Below are 10003 nucleotides of genomic sequence, written 5' to 3'. Positions count from 1 at the left end.
GTACATCATATTCAAACTGCAGAAAACCAAAGATAAAAAGAAAATTTTGAATGAAGCCAGGAAAGGGAGGAAAAACCTTACCTCTGAAGGAACAAAGATAAGAATTGCATCAGAAACCATGCAAGCACAAAGCGTAGAGTAGAATATTTAAAGTGTTGAATTAAAAAAAAAATTATCAACCTGGAATTTTATATTCTTTTATTAAAATTTAATGTTTATTTATCTTTGAAGGAAAGAGAGACAGAGTGTGAGTGGGGAAGGGGCAGAGAGAGATGGAAACACAGAATCCAAAGTTGGCTCTAGGCTCTGAGCTGTCAGCACACAGCCCGATGCGGGGCTCAAACTCATGAGCCGTGAGATAATGACCTGAGCCGAAGTCAGATGCTTAACTGACGGAGCCACCCAGGAACCCCAACTTTTATATTCTGATGACTTGTCCTTCAAAACTGAAAGGGAAATAATTTCTCATACACACACTAAAGCAATGTGTTACTAGTAGGCATGCTCCCTGAGAGGTGTTAAAAGATTTTCTTCAGGCAAAAAGAAAATGACAGAGATCAGAAACTGCATCTACATTTTAAAAACAGAAAAAGAAAAGGCATCAGAGAAGACAAAAATGAAAATAACATCCTTCGTTTTTCTTATTTGTGTTTAATCTGAAAGATAACCATGTAAAGTAATCATCGGTTCTCAGCTCCAGCTGCCGTAGCAGAATACCAGACTGTGGGTGGTGAGGGAGCTTCACGAATAAACATTTGTTTTCTCATAGTTCTGGAAGCTGGAAAGTTTAAGATCGAGGCTGCAGCTGATTTGCTCTCAGGCAAGGGTCCTCTGCCTTGCTCTCAGATGGCCGTCTTGTTTTCACGTGGCCTGGCCTTGCCGCATTCCCCTGGAGGGAGGGTAAGAGCAAGCTCTTGGGGGTCTCTTCCTGCAACAACACTAACCCGGCCCCACCCTCCTCTACCTCATTTACTTCAAACACCTCTTTCTAAGCCCTGTCTTTAAATACAGCCCCATAAAGTGTTAGGACTTCAATGTATTGCGGGGGAGAGGGAGCCATAAATCCATACAGAGAAAACAGTAACATTGTATTGGGTAATGAGTAACATCATATGGGTAAGAGACATAAACGGCACTGCTGCCATCGGACTAGGAGAGAGGAACTGAGGCTACCGTGTTATGAAATATCTGTGCCACCCAGGAGGCTGTGCAGAAGTATCTGAAGGTGGACTTGTATTAGTTACAAGTGTATCTTATGAGGGGCGCCTGGGTGGCTCTGTCAGGTGAGCATGTGACTCTTGATTTCAGCTCAGGTCATGGTCCCAGGGTCATGGGATGGAGCTTGGCATCAGGCTCTCTGCACTGAGTGTGGATGGAGCCTGCTTCAGATCTTCTCTCTCTCCCTCTTTCTCTGCTCCTCTTCCACACACTCTCTCTCTGAAAAAAAAAAAAAATCCCGTGAACTCTAAATGTTTTTACAAGAGGTAAAGTTGATACAACGTGAGGAAGTAAAATGGAATTATGTAGGGGTCGATTAAAACCAGAGAAGGAAGGGGTGCGTAGGGGGTTCAGTTGGTTGAGCACCCCTGTCTTCGTTTCCACTCAGGTCATGATCTCATGGTTCCAGAGTTTGAACCTCAAGTCAGACTCTGTGCTGACAGCATGGAGCCTGCTTGGGATTCTCTCTCTCTCTCTCTCTCTCTCTCTCTGTCTGTCTATCTCTCCCTCCCCCACTGACTCTATCTCTCTCTCTCTCTCAAATTAAAAAAAAAAAAAGACAGATTGTCAGAGTACATCAAAACACAACGAAAGACCCAATGTAGTTCTATACTAGAAATATACTTTAAGCATAAAGACTCTGATGGGTTGGGGCATCTGGGTGCTTCACTGGGTTGAGCATCTGACTCTTGATTTCGGCTCAGGTCATGAGCTCACAGGTTCGTGAGAGTTCAAGCCCTGAGTCAGGCTCTGTGCCAACAGCATGTAGCCCACATGGGATTCTCTCTCTCTCTCTCTCTCTCTCTCTCCCCCTCTCCTCCCCCTGCCCCTCGCTCCTCCCCTGCTCTCATTCTCTCTCAAAATAAATAAATAAACAATTTTAAAAGAAAGACTCCAGTGGGTTAAAAGTGAAGGGGTACTAGAGAGTGTTCTGGAGGCTGGCGGAATGGGCAGCACCAGGAGCCTTCACCTAGACAACAGTTGCTCCGGCTGAATCTGTCTAATCTACCTAATAGATTTTGGAACTCTGGGATCTCCTGAAAGCTTGCAACTTCCAACAGAAGTTTGAACAACAAATGTTGGTTAATTTCAGGTCAATTTCAGCTCTTTTCCTAACAGCAGGTACCCATCTGCACCCAAGAAATGGTGCTGGGAAGCTGGACATCAACATGGAGAAGGATGAATTTGAACTCAAATTTGACGTTGAACCCATATACAAAAATTAACTCAAAATGGATCAAAGACCTACATGTAAGACCCAATACAATTTCTTCACTCAGAAGAAAACGACAAAAGCATCATGACCTCGGATTTGGCAATGGTTTCTTGGATATGACGCCCAACACAGAAATAGGAAAAGAAAAATAGACAAATTAGACTTCACACACACAAAAAAACATGGCCTTTCAGGATATGTGTCTCCCGCAGTGCCTTCCCACGCTGAATGTGCAAGTGTGCATTGTGTATTCACACAGGGAAGACACAGACCCACACAAAGCCATGCAGGGCAGGCTAAATGCACACGTGCTGGTTGGGCACACATTCAGACATGACGCACACAAATACGGAGAGATTGCAGACACTCATTCGCATGCCTCTACGGGTATGCTGCTCTGTAATGATAGCTAAGATTTATACAACACTTACTCCATATCTTAGTTTCTTTCCCCAAAAAAACAGAGCCTAAGAGAGGGACCTGTGTACAAATAATTCATTTGGGAGGCAATCCCAGGGAGCAGGAACAGGAAACAAGGGAAGGAGGAAATGCCACCGTGGGGACACAATGTGAAAGTCTCCCGGAGGGTAACTGGGTTCAGTCCTGCCCCGAGCCTTCCAAGGAACATATGAAATGCTTCTCGGACTTCTGTTTCTGACCATGACAGATGAACCAGTATTGTGCTAGCCTTCCCACCATAAAGAATATGTACTTGGACAAGACATATGAAGCAACAGCTTCCGGGCACTAGACGACAGGCAGTACAAGATTACAGCCCCTAAAAAAAGAAGCCCATGAAGTGAGCCCAACCAATGCCAGTGTATAACCTGTGACAATTCTTAGTCATGACGCTAGAGGAACCCATGTAGGATTTGATAGGCCTGTTGAGCTGAGGAGGCAGAAAGCAGAGTTCCGTGGCAACCTTTGGGTTGGGGCATCAGAAATATAGAAGCTTATGCAAAGAGCCCCGAAAGCTCCCTGTGGGGACCCCCTCCTTGATTAAAGATAGGCTCAAGACCATCTGAGCACTATCAGGTAGTGGGTGTTATTGATTGAGAGTATAGGCATATTAGAGGTTGAACAGTAATAGAGGTGTTGTGGTTCTGGCCCTCACCAGAGTGGAGAGAGCTTGGTAACAGCTCACTAATATGTCTGACATCCGGCTGAGACACCACATTATTCTTAGGAGTAAAAACCACACCAGAGAGTAGAGCCTGCTTGAGAATTTCCCTAACAAAGCCTATAATCAAGCTCTCATATGATATACAGGGGACCACAGTGCTCAGAGGTTAAGTCTCACTAGGTTAGAGAGCTGGGGAATTGCTTTATGCTTTGCACAGACTCACAATAGGAAAGCATGAAATCAAAATTACAAAGAAATTTCAAGAAAAACGGCCAGCAATTGAATAGCCTGATAAAACAAAGATGAACACTCTTCAGAGGAAGATAACAGAACCCAGAGGCTCTAGAATATAGTTTCCATATGTCTGAGATTCAATTTTAAAAAAAAAGCAGAGACCTACAAAGAAAGAGGGAAATGTAATTCATAGTAAAAAACAAAACAAAACAACACAACACAAAACAAAAACAACTCAGTCTGTAGAAACTAAAACAAGGTGGCCCAGACGCTGGACTTAGCAAAGACTTTAAAGTGGATTTTGTAAGTATGTTAAAATAATTCAAGGAAACTATGGTCTTAATAATTGCTCAAGCAAGGAATTTCAATAGCAAAATGAAGGTTATAAAAAAGAACTAAGGCCATATACAAAAGACCCATAGCTAATATAATCCTCAATGGAGAACAACTAGAGCTTGCCCTCTTATGGTCAGGAACAAGACAGGGATGTCCACTCTCACTATTGTCATTTAACATAGTACTGGAAATCCTAGTCTCAGCAATCAGAAGAAAAAGAAATAAAAGGCATCCAAACCAAGGAAAAAGTCAAACTTTTAGTATTCACAGACGACATGATTCTCTATGTAGAAAACCCAAAAGACTCCACCAAAAAAAAAAAAAAATTGCTAGTCCTGATACATGAATTCAGTAAAGTCACAGGATACAAAATTAATGTACATAAATCTGTTGCATTTCTAAACACCAATAATGAAGCAATAGAAGGAGAAATCAGGGAAATGATCCCATTTATAATTGCACCAAAACCCATAAGATACCTAGGAATAAACCTAACCAGAGAGGTTAAAGATCTGTACTCTGAAAATTACAGAACACTTATGAAAGAAATTGAAGAGGGGCACCTGGGTGGCTCAGTCAGTCAAGCATCCGATTTCAGCTCAGGTCATGATCTCACAGTTTGTGATTTTAAACCCCACATCAGGCTCTGCGCTGACACCTCAGAGCTTGAAGCCTGCTTTGGATTCTGTGTCTCCCTCTTTCTCTGCCCCTCCCCCCTCTCAAAAATAAATAAATTTTTTTTTTAAAAAGAACATACTATTTTTTAAAAAGAAAGAAAGTAATTGGAGAGAACACAAGGAAATGAAAAAACATTTCATGCTCATGCATTAGAAGAACAAATATTGTGAAAATGTCTATACAAGCAAAAGATTCAATGCAATCCCTGTCAAAGTACCACCAGAATTTTTTGCAGAGCTAGAACAAGCAATCTTAACATTTTTATGGAGCCACGAAAGACCTCAAATAACCAAATCAACCTTGAAAAAGAAAAGCAAAGCTGGAGGCATCACAATTCCAGACTTCAAGCTACATTACAAAACTGTAGTCATCAAGACCATATGATACTGGCACTAAAACAGATACATAGCTCAATGGAACTGAATAGAAATCCCAGAAATGGTGCCACAACTATGTGGTCAACTAATCCTCAACAAAGTAGGAAAGACTTTCCAATGGAAAAAAGATAGTCTCTTCAATAAATGGTGTTGGGAAAATTGGGCTGACATGCAGAAGAATGAAACTGGGTCACTCTCTGACACCATCCACACAAATAAATTCAAAATGAATGAAAGATCTACATGTGAGACAGGAAACCATCAGAATCCTAGAGGAGAACACAGGCAGCAACCTCTTTGATCTTGGCTGTAGCAACTTGTTACTAGACATGTCTCTGAAGGCAAGGGAAACAAAAGCAAAAATGATCTATTGGGGATTTCATTAAGACAAAATGTCTTCTGCACAGCAAAGGAAACAGTCAACAAAACTAAAAGGCAAACAGACAGAATGGGAAAAGATATTTGCAAATGACATATCTGATAAAGGGTTAGTATCCAAAATCTGTAAGAACTTACCAAAGTCAACACACACAAAAAAACAAATAATCCAGTTGAGAAATGGGCAGAAGACATGAACAGACACTTTTCCAAAGACCGACAGATGGCCAATAGAGACATGAAAAGATGCTGGACGCCACTCATCATCAAGGAAATACAAATCAAAACTACAATGAGATACCACCTCACACCTGTCAGAATGGCTGACATTAACAACACAGGAAACAACAGATGTTGGTGGGGATGCAGAGAAAGACGAACCCTTTTGCACTGTTGGTGGGAATGCAAACTGGTGCAGCCACTCTGGAAAATGATATGGGGCAAAAATTTAAAAATAGAACTACCCTATGACCCAGCAACTGCACTACTAGGTATTTATCTAAAGGATACAAAAATACTGATTTGAAGGGGCACATGCACCCTAATGTTTATAGCAGCATTATCTATAATAGCTAAATTATGAAAAGAGCTGAAATGTCCATCAACTGATGAATGGATAAAGAAAATGAGAGAGAGAGAGAGAGAGAGAGAGTGGAATATTATTCAGCCATAAAAAGGAATGAAATCTTGCCATTTGCAACAACATGGAGGAGGTAGAGGGCCTCATGCTAAGCATTATGTTAAGTGAAATAAGTCTGTCAGAGGAAGACAAATCCCATATGAGTTCACTCATATGCGGAATTTAAGAAACAAAACAGATGAAGATAGGGGAAGGGGAAAAGAGAGAGAAAGAGAGAGAAGGTAGCAAACTATAAGAGCCTCTTAACTCTAGAGAACAAACAGGGTTGCTGGAGGAGAGGTGTTGGGGGGGATGGGCTAAATGGGTGATGGGCATTAAGGAGGGCACTCATTGTGATGAGCACTGGGTGGTATATGTAAGTGTTGAATCACTAAATTCTACTCCTGAAACTAACATTACCCTATATGTTAACTAACTAGAATTGAAATAAAAACTTGAAACATTAAAAAAAAAAAAAGAACCAAATAAAATTCTAAAACTGAAAATTGTAACAACTGAAATTTAAATTTTCCTAGGGTACTTAGCACTACATTAAACATGGCAAAAGAATTGGTGAACTTGAAGACAGATGAATAGAAATGATCTAACCTGAAGAACAGAGACAAATGGGATTGAAGAATATGAGTGGCACCTCGGGAATCGGTGGCACAATGTCACGTATCTAATGTACGTGTATTGAGTTTCCCTAAAGAAATAGAAAGTGAGACTGGAGCAGAAAATATATTTGAATAAACAATAGCTAACCCCCCCCCCAAATTTGATGGAAAACATAGACTTACATACCCAAGAAGCTCTGAAAAAACCAAACAAGATGAATTCAAAGAAAAATCCACATTGGCGCATCATAGTTAAACTGCCAAAAACCAAAGACGAAGAAAAAAATTTGAAAGCAGCTAAAGGGGGAAAATGCTTTATATATAGGGGAATGAGGCTAAGAATTATGATGACATTTCATTTTAAAACAATGGCAGCTGGAAGACGATGGAACGTCTTTCATTGGTGCTGAAAGAGCACCTCTCAGAATTGTCTATACAAGGATCTCCCTAGAGAATTATTGGATCAGAAGCTCCCTTCCCATTGCCTGAAGGTTTCCCCTGGGGTGTTAACTTCCCTGCACTTTCGGGCTGAATGAGTGTGATAGCTGGGCAGGTGCCCGGCACTGGGTGCAACATCAAGGAATCTCCAGGGCAGGGGCATGAACTACAGCTGAGTTACACGGATTACAGGGGTGCACCTGGAGGCTGGCTGTCCCAGTGGTGAGGTGAGTCAAGGCTCTCATGGAACCCACAGCAGACACAGCTGACATTACAGGGCAAACAAGGGGTTATAAGTCAGGGCACAAAGACACCTGCCATTGTGTCTGCCAGGCGCTCTTCTACGCACTTGACATAAACCGACAGCAACTCAGTGGAGCTGGTATTAGCCGTTCTTGGAAGAAGTGGAAACAAAGGCAAATAGGACTTCGGTCATATGCCAAGACCTTGTTATGTCCGAATCCCCAGAGATCTCCAAGGAGCCGGCACCGATGCAAGTACAAAAGGGTCTTTATTACAAGCTCGAGCAGGGGCTCACCCCTCTCCCGGTGCAGCGGCAGCAAAGTGGAACCCCGAACAGTGGGGAGTAGGGTTTTTATGGGGTAAGAGCAGGGGTGTTACCGTGCACAAGTTGTACACTGAGGTTGTTTCTAATGGAGGACTTAATTTCAGGCTCCTCAACCTCAGAGCTGGTAAGTGTTAGAGCTGAGCTTGAACCCAGGTCCGTCTGGCATTGAAGCTTTCAGCCCCTAGCCCACGTTACTTCTTGAGATGCACTGCACACAGTCAGTGTGGCACAGCTCCATACCACGTGCTCGGACCTCCGCACCCGTACCCAAAGACATAGTGTTCTTACACACATTTAACTCCACGTATGCTGCCGCACTGCCCCACAGGCATGTGCACACACACACACACACACACACACATAGAATCAAGGACATGTGCACTCACACACTCAAGCCGTATATGCATGCAGCAGAAATACATTCATTAGGGAAACATTCCAGCTATTTCCTGGCTCTGAAGGCAATGTAATTGGGCTCACCACAGCTAGACAATGAGGGTACTCGGCCCACAGGCAGAAGACCTCCCCACTCCTCTTCCTCCCAACTCGTTGCGGTTAGCTGATCGCTGCCAAGGATGCTATTCATTTCCTCCAAATGACACCTCCTCGCATAGACCTCTCCTTTGTCTCACCCACCCCTGGCAATCTGCCCACTTCCACACTCAGCCTTCACATGTGCTTTCCTGAAATCTCCACCTCTGTGCCGTCACCAGCAGTCAGAATGGAACTCATTATCCTAAGCCCTAGAGTCTTAGCCGCGCACTGACAGCTGGGTGGGCAGGGAAGGAAATGCCTCACCGCTGGCTCTGTTGCTTCAGAGAATTTGATCTCAGCCTCCGAGGTGTGCCCCGCCCCCACCTCTTCCTGTCGCATCCACCAGGGGAGGGGCCTCTCCCGCCCGGCTCACGTGAGCCGGATGCCTAACTATCCCCAGGATCTAAAGCCCGCCTTGACCAGTCCTTCATAAGCCAGAGCATGAGGATGTGCAGATGCTTTCTGAGCACATGATTTGTCGTGTCATGCGTGTATTCAACAAACATTACGTGAGCAACTACTGTATACCAGGCACCGGGGTTGTAGCAGGAACCATTTCTGTTGTTTTACTCCCACTGCCACGCCCAGTGTCTGGCCTGTGGTAGGTGCTCCATTCGTGTCTGCTGGGTGGATGAACGGGAGGGTGGATGGATGGACACATGGGCAGATGAGGATGGATGCGTGGGTGGGTGGATTGATGGAAGGGTGGATGGGTGGATGGATGGGTGGGTGGGTGGATGGCTATGCACAGGGGTATATGGATGGGTGGATGGATGGGTGGGTGATGGGTGGGTGGATGGGTGGGTGGATGGACGGACGGACAGATAGGCAGATGAGAATGGATGGGTGGGTGGATGGGCGGGTAGGTAAATAGACAGTGGAACAGGCCCTACACAGAGCGGTGCAGGTTGATAAATAAGACACGGCTGCCACCTCAAAGGAGTTCACTCTGATAAGACTCCGCTTAGGCCAGTCTACACTCTGGTTACACGCGTGCGGGGAGCAGTGGGAAGAAGGGATGTAGGAAGCAAGGGAGTGAGGGACAGAGAGGTTACGTCCAGCTGGCGTATTTTAGGCAGAGCATCTGGCCCAAGACTTCCCAGCTGCCTGAGCCCAGTAAGAGGAGCAGCGCCCATGCCCCGCCCACAGAAACAGTCATCCAGAAGCGTTCATTTGGGGGTGACCACGGGGCCACTAGAGTGGAAACTGGTGTCAGCTGGTTTAACCAAGGTGCAGCCAGACCTGGGTCCTTCACAGAGTCCTCCAGCCTCAGGGTATTTACCATCTCATCCTGGTCACCCCATGGCCGCCTCTCCACCCGCCTCGGCTGTGCACACCCCCCAATCTCAGCACCTACACCCTCTCCCCTGTGCGTCCTCTCCTTCAGCGAGCCCCCCCCCCACACACCTACCCACCTCCGGGGCCGCCGCCTGTCCCTCCGGGTGCGGTCAGTGCTTAGAAATGCCCAAAACAGACTCCATTCCAGGCCACCCAGAAGTGTACCAGTAGCCTCTAGAAAAGCCAGGCTAGACCAGCTGCCGTGAAATCCGCTCTCGTGTTTAAAAACAGGAACACCAAAGCAAGTGTGTGCCACCCCCCATGCCACCCTGTCACAGCTGAATGATGTGGGGCAACTACGGGAAGCTGAGGACCAGACCCTGCTCAAC

At 44.9% G+C, this 10003-nt stretch overlaps 1 long non-coding RNA gene across 1 annotated transcript; it reads right to left on the bottom strand.

Annotated features, from left to right (window-relative positions):
• Nucleotides 1-676: 676 nt before the first annotated feature.
• Nucleotides 677-8384, bottom strand: LOC144243336 (uncharacterized). Its single transcript, XR_013338620.1, has 3 exons — nucleotides 8283-8384; nucleotides 1174-1437; nucleotides 677-889 (listed from the first exon to the last, which is right to left on the bottom strand). It is a non-coding gene; the product is annotated as an uncharacterized LOC144243336 (long non-coding RNA).
• Nucleotides 8385-10003: the final 1619 nt, after the last annotated feature.

This window comes from Crocuta crocuta, unplaced genomic scaffold (genome assembly GCF_008692635.1).
Source record: "Crocuta crocuta isolate KB4526 unplaced genomic scaffold, BGI_CrCroc_1.0 scaffold27, whole genome shotgun sequence".
Lineage (NCBI taxonomy): Eukaryota > Metazoa > Chordata > Mammalia > Carnivora > Hyaenidae > Crocuta > Crocuta crocuta.
The sequence above is the reverse complement of the archived record's forward strand: the minus strand, read 5'-3'. Positions and strand labels throughout refer to the sequence as shown.